This window comes from Pseudophryne corroboree, chromosome 1 (assembly GCF_028390025.1).
Source record: "Pseudophryne corroboree isolate aPseCor3 chromosome 1, aPseCor3.hap2, whole genome shotgun sequence".
Taxonomy (NCBI): domain Eukaryota; kingdom Metazoa; phylum Chordata; class Amphibia; order Anura; family Myobatrachidae; genus Pseudophryne; species Pseudophryne corroboree.
In genome coordinates this window covers 1121552747-1121566889 of record NC_086444.1, presented here as the reverse complement: position 1 = coordinate 1121566889, position 14143 = coordinate 1121552747, and the positions used below count along the sequence as shown (strand labels likewise).

Genomic DNA, 14143 nt, shown 5'->3' with positions numbered 1-14143 from the left:
AAAAGCCACCTCTTCGGTGTGGAATAATTTCTCCACAAATCCGGACAACAGGTGTTAAGCCATGTGTTGCCTCTCTCAATCTGTAATAAGTAGGGGTAAGGACGTTAACCACCTAGGAACATCATCCCTTATATGTCACCTGCTGCGCATTCATCAGAAGTCAGTGTCAAGTTTTGAAACTGTCGGAAAGAACGTAAGCAGCCACTGCCACCTAAATCCCTTCTTCCTCTTGTACCCAAGCTCCTGCAAGCCACACCACCAACTCCCTCAACATCAATTTCCTCCTCAGTCAGGAACGTCAGTAGTCCTGCAGGCCATGTCACTGGCAAGACAGAGGAGTCCTCTCCTAACCGGGATTCCTCCGGAGGATCCTTGAGTGGTACGCCTACTGCTGCTGTTGCTGCCGCTGCTGTTGTTGCTGCTGGGAGTCGATCATCATCCCAGAGGGGAAGTCGGAAGACCACTTGTACTACTTCAACTAAACAATTGACTGTCCAAAAGTCCTTTATGAGGAAGATGAAACATGACAGCAGTCATCCTGTTGCAAAGCGGATAACTGAGGCCTTGACAGTTATGTTGGTGTTAGACGTGCGTCTGCCATTAGTTCAGTGGGACTTAGAGAATTGTTTGAGGTTGTGTTCCTGGTACCAAATCCTATCTAGGTTCCACTTCACTAGGCAACCGATACCGAGAATGTACAGAGACATCATAAAAAGTGTCCTCAGTGTCATAAAAAATGCAGTTGTACCCACTGTCCACTTAACCACGGACATGTGGACAAGTGGAACAGGGCAGACTAAGGACTATATGACAATGACAGCCCACTGGGTAGATGTAATGCCTCCCACAATAACAACAGCAGCACCAGTAGCAGCATCTCGTAAACGCCAACTCATTCCTAGGCAGGCTACGCTATCTATCACCGCTTTCCGTAAGAGGCACACCACTGACAACCTCTTACGGAAACTGAGGGACATCATTGCACAATGGCTTACCGCAATTAGACTCTCCTGGGGATTTGTGATATCGGACAACGCCACCAATATTGTACTTACATGCACTTACATCTGGGCAAATTCCAGCACATCCCATGTTTTGAACATACACTTAATTTGGTGGTGCAGATTTTTTTTTTAAATGACTGGGGCGTGCAGGAGATGCTGTCGGTGGCCCGAAAAATTGCGGTCCACTTTCGACATTCAGCCACCGCGTGCCGAAGACTGGAGCGCCAGCAAACACTCCTGAACCTGCCCTGCCATCACCTGAAACAAGAGGTTGTAATGAGGTGGAATTCAACACTCTATATCAGAGGTTCTCAAACTCGGTCCTCGGGGGCCCACACAGTGCATGTTTTGCAGGTCTCCTCACAGAATCGCAAGTGAAATAATTAGCTCCACCTGTGGACCTTTTAAAATGTGTCAGTGAGTAATGAATACACCTGTGCACCTGCTGGGTTACCTGCAAAACATGCACTGTGTGGGCTCCCGAGGACCGAGTTTGAGAACCTCTGCTCTATATGCTTCAGAGGATGGAGGAGCAACAAAAGGCCATTCAAGCCTATACATCCACCTACGATATAGGCAAGCGCAGTGGAGAATGATTTCCGTCTTGTGCAAGGTTCTCCAACCCTTCGAACTTGCCACACGTGAAGTCAGTTCAGACACTGCCAGCTTGAGTCAGGTCATTCCCCTCATCAGGCTTTTGCATAAACAGCTGGAGAAATTGAAGGAGGAGCTAAGACAGAGCGATTCCGCAAAGTATGTGGGACTTGTGAATGGAGCCCTTCATTCGCTTTGCCAGGATTCAAGGGTGGTCAATCTGTTGAAATCAGAGCACTACATTTTGGCCACCATGCTCGATCCTAGGTTTAAAGCCTACGTTGTATCTCTCTTTCCGGCAGACTCAAGTCTGCAGAGGATCAAAGACCTGCTGGTGAGAAAATTGTCAACTCAAGCGGATCGTGACCCGCCAACAGCTCCTCCTTCACTTTGTCCCGCAACTGGGACTGCGAGGAAAAGGATAAGATTTCCCAGCCCACCCGTTGGCGGAGATCCAGGGCAGTCAGGAGCGAGTGCTGACATCTGGTCCGGACGGAAGGACCTGCCATTGATTACTGACACAGAATGGTGGAGGATTATATGAGTGACAGCAACCAAGTAGGCATGTCAGACAGTCCGTATGTATACTGGCAGGAAAAAAAGGCAATTTGCATTAGTTTACCTAAGTCCCCCCCCCCTCCCTCCAGTCTGTACTCCGAAAGAGTGTTTAGTGCAGCCGGTAACCTCGTCAGCGATCGGCGTAGGAGGTTACTTCCACAAAATGTGGAGAAGATGATGTTCATCAAAATGAATTATAAATTCCTCTGGGAAGACCTTTACTAGCAATTGCCTCCAGAAAGTACACAGGGACCTGTGATGGTGTATTCCAGTGGTGACGAATTAATACTCTATGAGGAGGAGGATGTACACCAGGCATTCCCAACCACGGTCCTCAAGGCACACTAACAGTGCAGGTTTTAGTGATATCCAGGCTTCAGCACAGGTGACTTAATTAGTAGCTCAGTTATAGCTGCAGCCTGGATATCACTAAACCCTGCACTGTTGGTGTGCCTTGAGGACCGTGGTTGGGAATGCCTGTTGTACACACTGAAAGGGGTGAGGAATTGGAGGATGAGGATGAGGTTGATATCTTGCCTCTGTAGAGACAGTTAGTGCAGGGAGATATTGATTGCTTCTTGATGGGGGCCCAAACAAACCAGTCATTTCAGCCTCAGTCGTGTGGCAGACCCTGTCGCTGAAATGATTGGTTTGTTAAAGTGTGCATGTCCTATTTATACAAGATAAAGGTGGGAGGGAGGGCCCAAGGACAATTCCATCTTGCATATCTTTTTCTTCATTGCATCAAGTGCTGTTTGGGGACTAGTTTTTGAAAAGTGCCATCCTGTCTGACACTGACGTACAACTCCAGGGATACAGCCCTATAATTCCAGGGGTACTGCTGTAACCACCCCTTTATCCGTGTTAGTATCCGCTAACACCAGATGGTTAGTATTATTAGTATGATGTGCCTCCACCTGAGCTATTATAATTTTGGGCTCGCTCAGGTAAGCCCAAACCTCCCTAGCCTTTATTATACTTTCAGAACGAGACTATTGTGAGCAGGGAGTTATATTGTGTTGGTTAAGGCAGTATAATAAGTTATAATTATAAAGTAAATACCTTCCTCTTCTTTTCCAGGTCAGTCACGTCCTGCTGAACCCTTCGACGGTAAGTATAATTGTATGTTTCTGTCATATAGGTTCAACACAATAAGGGCTTTATTAATACTTACATCCATATAATTTATATAAGGTATAATGGCCCTCATTCCGAGTTGTTCGCTCGGTATTTTTCATCGCATCGCAGTGAAAATCCGCTTAGTACGCATGCGCAATGTTCGCACTGCGACTGCGCCAAGTAACTTTACTATGAAGAAAGTAATTTTACTCACGGCTTTTTCTTCGCTCCGGCGATCGTAATGTGATTGACAGGAAATGGGTGTTACTGGGCGGAAACACGGCGTTTCAGGGGCGTGTGGCTGAAAACGCTACCGTTTCCGGAAAAAACGCAGGAGTGGCCGGGGAAACGGTGGGAGTGCCTGGGCGAACGCTGGGTGTGTTTGTGACGTCAACCAGGAACGACAAGCACTGAAATGATCGCACAGGCAGAGTAAGTCTGGAGCTACTCAGAAACTGCTAAGTAGTTAGTAATCGCAATATTGCGAATACATCGGTCGCAATTTTAAGAAGCTAAGATTCACTCCCAGTAGGCGGCGGCTTAGCGTGTGTAACTCTGCTAAATTCGCCTTGCGACCGATCAACTCGGAATGAGGGCCAATGAGATAGACATACAGTTTTCGCTATTCCATATACAAAAACATCTGCATGCAATACAAAAAAAGTAAATTATCAATAGACCAAAAAATGTAACTCTTGTGTAATAGAGGCTAATACCTGAATGCCCGGGTATTCTAAGAATAAGTTACCAGTAACTCAAGCAACTCTTCTAACTGCAGTGTATATACGTTGGGGCCCTTAGTTATGTCACTACTAAAGAGAGTCAAATTAATTCCAGATGTGTCCGAGAATATAGTATATATATCTTGTAGATTCAATGTTCACTGTATTCCCTTAGGATTTAAATCAGCATAAGCAATTCCTTTTATTCCTAAATCAGGAAACATGTAGTTATATGGTAACTGTTACTATTTGTTACCATTACTCTGAGTCAATAGGTCGTATCCTGTATCCACTCTTGCTCTTTCTATAAATATATTTTCTCTTGCTCCATTTCAATATAATAACTACAGCTGGGGTTATATTAGTTGTTGGATCAGATGCAGTAGAGAAATGTCAGACGGCTGCTATACAGTTCAACTGCTGACAACTTACTCCCCCAGCCTCTTACTGAGCAGAAATACTTAGTGGCCAAAAGTACCTATAGTATCTATTGTAAAAGATACGGCTTTACTATCTTTCAACTGGGCTGTGCAGTTATCATCCTACTGCTGTCACTCCTAGGCGCGTGCTGTGTAAATGATGCTTGACGCACAGATACCCTCCGGCTGTCGCGAGCGCTTTGGGTAGTGTTTGTAGTGTTATACACTATCCACGCTCTCTGACTATACTGATGTTAGCCTGTATTTTTATTATATGGTCGTCTGTGCGTATATAGTACTCACAAGTACAGCGGAGGCAGCGGTATGATATCTCCCTTCTCAGGAGGCTGCTCCGTCCCAGCTCCCCTATCCAGAGGACCTCGGCCGCTCATCCGTCACACGGAGACCTTGGCTGCCCAACGGTATAGCTCCTCCCTGGAGTCTCGTCTCGCTCCTCCCCGCGTCTCTTCCCTTAATACTGGCGGCTTACACTGATATGTCTATGCCGCCGCTGACAGCGCTGCTTTGCGGCTCCGCCTCCACTCCTTTGCTCCCGGGTTAATTCCGGTCAGACACAGTGACGTCCGTCCTCTCCTCAATCACGCTCTCCTCTCCTCAGGCATCCGACCACAGCTGCAACCGAACAGCCTCTGCCCTCGCTCAGCCCCGGCAGTTTTATTTCTAACCTCCTCCTGGACTGCTCGTGCTCCTCCCGTGAGCCCAGGTATGGCAGTTAGGTCCCTCGTGAGCATATTTCTAGATCCTTCTATACTAGTGTTAGGTCCCTCGTGAGCATATTTCTAGATCCTTCTATACTAGTGTCCATATTTTCTGATATAATACATACATATATTCACAGGCATTTCAAATAGTGCCTATATATATTTACAATATTATTACTATTGATCTTTATGCATATACATATATTCAGTCCAGTCCATATATGTGGGTTACACTCTCCCCCTGGTGATTAACATTCAACTATGCAATAAAATCACCATCTACAAATAAATGCTTCATCCCCTTCCTTTATACACTATATATAAGTATCTCCAAAATACGGCCAACTATATATTAGATTAGAGTATACCTCCCTTGGAACTACCCTTGGTACCCCTAATTCATCATATGTAAGTATAGAAGGTGGTTGGCAGATCCGTCTTGGCCTCTCTTTTATTTCAAATAGCTCATTTCCTCCCTCATTCATTACAGGAGGAATATTTCCTATACCACCTACTCCATTCATTACCGAAGAAATACTCTCTGAGCCCTCGGAATCTTCTCCTAAATTAGTGGTATCATTAATGTTATCTACAATATACTGAGAATCCTTATCACTTACGATCTCACGCTCATTCCCATTTGTATAATTTACATCATACTCCGAAATAGGATTATTTTTATCTAGGGATTGAAAGGGCCCTTTTTTAGGATTCACAAAATCAATATCCCCACTCTTATAATAGTATCCCAAGTTTTCACAATCCTCTTCTTCCGAACTTTCCCAGTCTTTTTCGGTTGGCATTTGTGGGTTTATCACCCCTGTTTGCTCTTATTAGAATGGTCGTCTTCCTTTCTATCATACATTCTTAGCCTGACTTCCCGTCCAATTGGGAGTAGGTGTTGACGATGATAAGTAAGTATAGTGTTTCCTCCATTTTCTGGTTTAATTTTATACACAGGTAAGTCATGGAATTTCTCTACCACAGCATATGGTTCCTCCTTCCAACGATTGGCTATCTTGAACTTTTTCGGCATCCCAAGATGCCTCAACAGTACCCTATCTCTGGGAGCTAAAACTTGGTCTCGTACTTTCCTATCGTAATACACTTTGTTTTTCTTTTCCAGCTTTTTGGCTGATTCATTGGCTAATTCATATGCTAATTTTAGGTCTTCCCTCATATTTGGAGTGGGAGGGGACAATTTTTCCATCAGGGTATACCCCCAAACACACATCAATAGGCAACTTAGCCTCTCTTCCAAACATGAGGAAATAAGGGGACATTCCAGTAGCTTCATTTCTTGTACAATTATAGGCGTGTACTACTCTATTGATATGTCTTTTCCATTTAACTTTGTCTAAAGGATTAAGGGTTCCCAACATATTTAATAATGTGCGGTTGAACCTCTCTGGTTGAGGATCCCCTTGCGGATGATACGTGGTTGTCCTAGATTTTTCGATTCCACAAGTGGCACACAATTCTTTAATAAGCCTACTTTCAAAATCCCGCCCCTGGTCAGAATGTAGCCTATTGGGTAACCTATAATGAATGAAGAACTTGTCCCATAGGGTATTGGCCACTGTCGAAGCTTTCTGGTTAGGTGTCACGTAAGCTTGCGCATAGCGAGTAAAGTGGTCAGTCACAATGAGTATATTACACTTTTTTCCAGGTTCAACTTCTAAAGACAGGTAATCTATACATACGAGATCCAAGGGGCCATTACTTTGTATTGTGACTAATGGGGCGGTTTTCATAGGTAATGATTTTCTTACTATGCAATTTCCACAAGTCTTGCAATATTCCTCTACCTTCACTTTCATATTAGGCCAGTAAAACCTGTCAGTTATCAACCCCGTGGTTTTATCAATTCCTAGATGTCCATGGTCATCATGTAAGGCCTTCAACACTTGGGGTTGATACTTCTGTGGGAGTACAAGTTGGAGTTTCCTTCTTCCATTTATATGTCTTCGGTTCCGGTATAGAATCCCTTTATTGAATTGCAGATTCTTCATTTGTCTTTCCAGCATTTGAATATCTCTAGCCCATTCCGGGGGTTTGGATACAGTTACATTCCCATTCATCTTAGATATTATATATCCTATACAGGGGTCGTGCTCTTGATCTTTTTGAAATTGGTTAGGACGGACTTTGGATAATCCTTCAAGTTAAATGTTACTAATCCAGCAGTAAGATAAAGGTATAGCCTGTCCAGTAGCTCCCAGGCTGCTGAGTAATTCCAGCGCGTCCATACCATTCACTGTACTGTTTACATTGTGACACATCCCTTTTATTTCTCCGGCCGGCACTTCTATCCATTCTTCTTCAATATCAGTTGGTTGATTAGGTATCCTTGACAAGGAGTCAGCATCAGTGTTGGTACTACCTGGTCGATATTTGATCTTGAAATCATACAATGTTAGAGCAGACAGCCAACGGTGCCCAGTGGCATCTAACCTTGCGGTAGTCTAAATATAAGTATGGGGGTTGTTATCTGTATGGACTTCACAATAGGAGCCATACAAATAATCATGAAACTTCTCAACTATGCACCATTTCAGTGCCAAAAACTGCAACTTATGAGTCGGATATCTTTTTTCACTTTTTGATAACCCCCTACTTACAAAGGCTATTGGTCTCAATTTGTTTTGATGCAGTTGATATAATACCCCCCCTATACCTTCTTGAGAAGCATCTGTATGTAGCGTATATGGTAGTTTAGGGTTAGCATATGCTAAAACAGGAGCATTTGTCAAACATTCTTTTAATTCTTCAAAAGCTCTTTCGCATTGAGTACTCCATCTTTCTCCGAATGGCTCGCTTAGTCTAAAGTAACCATCAGAGGCTAATTCCGGCTTCTTTTGTGACGGGTTTTTCTTTTTCCAAATTGGTGGATATCCTTTCGTAAGGTCAGTCAATGGCTTAGCAATTCTTGAATACCCCGGGACAAACTTCCGGTAATACCCGCAAAACCCTAAGAATGATCGCAGATCTTTCAATTTAGCGGGACGGGGCCATTTATTTACTACTTCTACTTTAGCTGGATCAGTGGCGACTCCCTCACGGCTGACAATGTGTCCTAGATATTTTACGGAGGACTGACACAAGTGACATTTGTCCAAAGACAATTTCAAACCCCCCTCAATCAGCCGGTCTATCACTTTAAGCAAGCGGACATTGTGTTCTTCCAAGGTACTGCCAAAGACTATTATATCATCTAAGTATACTATTACCTCTCGGTAATTCATATCTCCGACTACCTTGTCCATAGTTCATTGAAAGGTTGCTGGAGCTCCTCTAATTCCCTGCGGCATCATTAAGAATTCATAAAACCCTAAAGGACAGATGAACGCTGTTTTCTCCCTATCGCTAGGGCACGTGAGAATTTGGTAGAAACCACTTCTCAAATCCAGAACCGAAAACCAGATACTGCCTTGAAGGCAGTCTAAAGCCTCATCAATCTTGGGAACAGTGTATTGGTCAGGTATCGTCCGTTGATTCAAAGTTCTGTAATCCACACACATACGAATTTTCCCGTTTTTTTTCTAGCGATAACAATAGGCGAGGCATATGGACTTCTGGATTCGATAATGACTTGATTTTCTAATAACCCTTTTAAATGTGTCCTCACGTCATCAAAGTCGGCTGGAGCGATTCTTCGTGACCGCTCACGGAAAGGGTTATCATTGGTTAATTTGATGTAGTGCTCAACTCCCTTAGCTTTCCCTAAATCCCATTCTTCTGCTGAGAAAGCTTGGTCTCTCTTCAATAATTCCCGTATTAAAGCATCCTTTTCAGGCCCAGAGATATCGCTTCCCTCAAAACACAAGTCATATCTCTTTCCACCAACAGATGAAACGTTTATTAGCATTTTAACATTCTCTTCAGCACTTTCAGCACTCTCTGATTTTATACATGCCGTTGTTTTTTCATGAGTCTGAGTTTGAATAACAAATGTATTGCTACTACCCTTATTATCTTCCTCCCTACACCAGTCGGTCAAGGCTTGGTATAATTTGGTATTCGTTCCTACAATAATGGGGAGATTTTCTCTGTCTTCAGGAATTTCAGGACATATTAATGCAACAAATGGGATCTGATTAATCTCATTAGTCCCATCTTTCTCAAATTCCAGGGTGACATTGACATAGCCCAAATAAGGGTACTTCTCTACACTGAGTCCCCATATTACCAGTCCAGATAATGACTGTATCCTCACATCAGGTATATTTGTTCGATACCATGACTCAAAAATTATAGACACTTGTGAACCACTGTCTAAAAGAACTTTACATTTTTTTCCATTTATTTTAGCTACTCTCATGGGAACGGGTCCCAAAAGACCCTCTGGGATGTCTCTGTTCCACCATGAGCTCCCCATAGCACATCTACCAATTTCTAGGGGGCCGGTGAGGGGATGACCACTGACCTCCCCCTCTCGTTTCCCTGATCAGTTCCTGCTGGGTTATTATCATCCCTGATATTATCATCATTATTACTACTCCTATTCTGATAGCATTCAATCGCCCTGTGGCCATATCGTCCACACTTGAAACATCCTCTGGTGTTCCTATATCCTCGTCCTATGCCTCGTTGGGAGACATTAACACTTTGAGTAGTAAAGAATCGATCAATTTTTTTATTTTGTTCTTCCATTAGTTTTAACATCTTTTCCTCAAATAAGTTAGGTTTAGATTCTATAGTAGGAACCACCACTTTTACTTTTTTTACGGTTCGTTCTCTCATTTCGATCAGAGTCTCTTCCTGCTTTATCTCTTTCATTAGATCATTAAAACTAGGAGGAATTATACGAGTCTCAGAACACCTTAATTTCTGCGCCACAGGGTCTGCAGTCAATGCACCTCTCAATAGCTGTTTCATTCTGCTAGCATCCACCTCTGTTTTCTGTATTCCTCCTATATCTACTATTTTATACAACAATCTGTCTAATCTGTATAAAAAATTGCTTAATTTTTCTCCTGAATCCTGGAAAGTGTGATGCATCCTTGATACTAAATCCCCTACATCCTCAAGAGTTCCGTAAGCATAGTCGAGAGCTTCAAAATATGTTTCCAGGGTTGCATTCGGGTTACTCCGCTGGGCAGCTTGTATTACACCCATCGCAGGTCCCCGTAAACTCTCAACCACTCGTTGCTTTTTTATGTGGTCCGGACACTGCCACTCCTCCGTTTGTTGTTTAGCCACCTCCTTCCATGAATCATATGTTTCCTCACCCTGAGGTATTGGCTGGTTTCCAGAGAAAATGCGTAATCTCCTATAGCTCCCTTCGTAATGCCAGCTCTCAAGCTGAGTAACGACACGATCCATTATGGACTCGAACTGGCCCCTAGTCGGTCTTCACTATTCTTGAAGGTGGAATCACTCCCTTCTTTCTCTCCATCTTTGGATTTTTTTGAATTACCCACTTCATCCGTTGATGACATCTCGGGGTTGTTAGCACTGGGAGCATCCTCAGTTTCTCTGCCACTCAGACGTTGACTTGGCCAAAGAATATCCCATTTCCTTCCTGAGTCTTCATCTGCTATTAATCTACTGGGAATTAAACTAGCATCTAGGTCTTTTCCCATTTCTATAAGTATAGCACATACTTCTCCCAGCTCTCCTCTCCACTTATCCACTATGCAAGGTTCATACACTCCATACAGTGTCCTGACCTTGGATGTTATATCACTGTCAGAAAATTCCAAAAAACTTCCTTTTATACCGAAACACCTTTGGGGATTTTTCCTTTTCTGTTGACACCACAGATACATGTCCTCTCGTGTAACGCAATCCATATCTCTATCCACTTTATTTATACACTAGTCTTTCCAAACTAGGCGCTAACCTGGGATCTCAGCAGTGCCTCCAGTTGTAACCACCCCTTTATCCGTGTTAGTATCCGCTAACACCAGATGGTTAGTATTATTAGTATGATGTGCCTCCACCTGAGCTATTATAATTTTGGGCTCGCTCAGGTAAGCCCAAACCTCCCTAGCCTTTATTATACTTTCAGAACGAGACTATTGTGAGCAGGGAGTTATATTGTGTTGGTTAAGGCAGTATAATAAGTTATAATTATAAAGTAAATACCTTCCTCTTCTTTTCCAGGTCAGTCACGTCCTGCTGAACCCTTCGACGGTAAGTATAATTGTATGTTTCTGTCATATAGGTTCAACACAATAAGGGCTTTATTAATACTTACATCCATATAATTTATATAAGGTATAATGAGATAGACATACAGTTTTCGCTATTCCATATACAAAAACATCTGCATGCAATACAAAAAAAGTAAATTATCAATAGACCAAAAAATGTAACTCTTGTGTAATAGAGGCTAATACCTGAATACCCGGGTATTCTAAGAATAAGTTACCAGTAACTCAAGCAACTTTTCTAACTGCAGTGTATATACGTTGGGGCCCTTAGTTATGTCACTACTAAAGAGAGTCAAATTAATTCCAGATGTGTCCGAGAATATAGTATATATATATATATATATATATATCTTGTAGATTCAATGTTCACTGTATTCCCTTAGGATTTAAATCAGCATAAGCAATTCCTTTTATTCCTAAATCAGGAAACATGTAGTTATATGGTAACTGTTACTATTTGTTACCATTACTCTGAGTCAATAGGTCGTATCCTGTATCCACTCTTGCTCTTTCTATAAATATATTTTCTCTTGCTCCATTTCAATATAATAACTACAGCTGGGGTTATATTAGTTGTTGGATCAGATGCAGTAGAGAAATGTCAGACGGCTGCTATACAGTTCAACTGCTGACAACTTACTCCCCCAGCCTCTTACTGAGCAGAAATACTTAGTGGCCAAAAGTACCTATAGTATCTATTGTAAAAGATACTGCTTTACTATCTTTCAACTGGGCTGTGCAGTTATCATCCTACTGCTGTCACTCCTAGGCGCGTGCTGTGTAAATGATGCTTGACGCACAGATACCCTCCGGCTGTCGCGAGCGCTTTGGGTAGTGTTTGTAGTGTTATACACTATCCACGCTCTCTGACTATACTGATGTTAGCCTGTATTTTGATTATATGGTCGTCTGTGCGTATATAGTACTCACAAGTACAGCGGAGGCAGTGGTATGATATCTCCCTTCTCAGGAGGCTGCTCCGTCCCAGCTCCCCTCTCCAGAGGACCTCGGCCGCTCATCCGTCACATGGAGACCTTGGCTGCCCAACGGTATAGCTCCTCCCTGGAGTCTCGTCTCACTGTCTCGCTCCTCCCCGCGTCTCTTCCCTTAATACTGGCGGCTTACACTGATATGTCTATGCCGCCGCTGACAGCGCTGCTTTGCGGCTCCGCCTCCACTCCTTTGCTCCCGGGTTAATTCCAGTCAGACACAGTGACGTCCGTCCTCTCCTCAATCACGCTCTCCTCTCCTCAGGCATCCGACCACAGCTCCAACCGAACAGCCTCTGCTCTCGCTCAGCCCCGGCAGTTTTATTTCTAACCTCCTCCTGGACTGCTCGTGCTCCTCCCGTGAGCCCAGGTATGGCAGTTAGGTCCCTCGTGAGCATATTTCTAGATCCTTCTATACTAGTGTTGGGTCCCTCGTGAGCATATTTCTAGATCCTTCTATACTAGTGTTGGGTCCCTCGTGAGCATATTTCTAGATCCTTCTATACTAGTGTCCATATATTCTGATATAATACATACATATATTCACAGGCATTTCAAATAGTACCTATAAATATTTACAATATTATTATTATTGATCTTTATGCATATACATATATTCAGTCCAGTCCATATATGTGGGTTACACTGCCATATAAGTCCAGTCCAGTGGTGCTGTTTTGTGCTGCATAAGTCCAGTGGTGGTGTCCTGTGCTGTATATTATTTACTCCAAATAAAAGGATTATAAATATTACTTACTGTATATTATTATCCAAATAATTTTTACAGGTTTTGCCCTGTGTGGTGTAGGGGTACGGTCGCTCTCATGTGCTGCATATTATTATAATTGCTCCAAATAAAAGGGTTATTATCCAAATACATTTTACAGGCTTTTCCATGTGTGTGTGTGTGTGTGTGTGTGTGTGTGTGTGTGTGTGTGTGTGTGTGTGTGTGTGTGTGTGTGTGTGTGTGGTTTAAGGGTATGCATTGCTGTCCTGTGCCACCAATATTGTGCGTGTATTACATCTGGGCAAATTCCAGCATGTCCCATGTTGTTTGTGCCACACACTTGTGTCGCTTATCTCAGTCATACAGCTACCTCATTGCACTTCTTTTTCTTCTTTGCATCATGTGCTGTTTGGGGCCTATTTTTTAAATCTGCCCTCCTGTCTGCCACTGCAGTGCCACTCCTAGATGGGCCTGTATTTGTGCCGCACACTTGTGTTACTTAGCTTAGTCATACAGCCACCTCGGTGCAACCTTTTAGCCTAAAAACAATATTGTGAGGTGTTCAGAATAGACTGGAAATGAGTGGAAATTATGAATGTTATTGAGGTTAATAATACCGTAAGATCAAAATTACCCCCAAATTATGTGATTTTAACTGTTTTTATGTTTTTTTCAAAAATCATCCAGATCCAAAATCAAAACCAAAACACGAAAAGGGTGATTTTGGCAAAACCAATCCAGATCCAAAACACGAGAACCAGAACTAAAACCAAAACACAAAGGGGGGTATTCAATTAGCCCCCAAAGAGACATCAGGAGTAAAAACTCACAATGTATCTTCGGGTTTTGCGGTCGGCCTATTCGATTATGGCAACCAGCAACAACAGCGCACACACCTACACCACAGCAAAGTCCATCTGTGGAGGATTTGGCGTTGTCACTGGACAGTTTTAGGAAGTCTCATGCTTTACATGAGAAACAATCATTGCTAGGGCAGCCCAGGGTACAAGAATGAGAGTGGGCCACAATATAGATATGCAGCTTTAAGACCTATCCCAATCTAAGGGCCAACTCCAAAACCTCAGACAAGCTAATTATGCCCAAAATAATGCCCTTCTAAATGTCCACACA

General features: G+C 43.0%; 1 protein-coding gene across 1 annotated transcript in view; it reads right to left on the bottom strand.

The window, feature by feature from the left end:
• The window catches only part of NKX3-2 (NK3 homeobox 2), a 126437-nt gene extending 113821 nt beyond the window's left edge, over positions 1–12616 (bottom strand). The window contains exons 1-3 of the mRNA XM_063922962.1: positions 12227–12616; positions 11229–11296; positions 3219–3286 (exon numbers count right to left, since the gene is read on the bottom strand). The gene's annotated coding sequence lies outside the window, so the exon portion shown is untranslated. The remainder of the gene's footprint in view (positions 1–3218; positions 3287–11228; positions 11297–12226) is intronic.
• Between the last annotated feature and the right edge of the window lie 1527 nt (positions 12617–14143).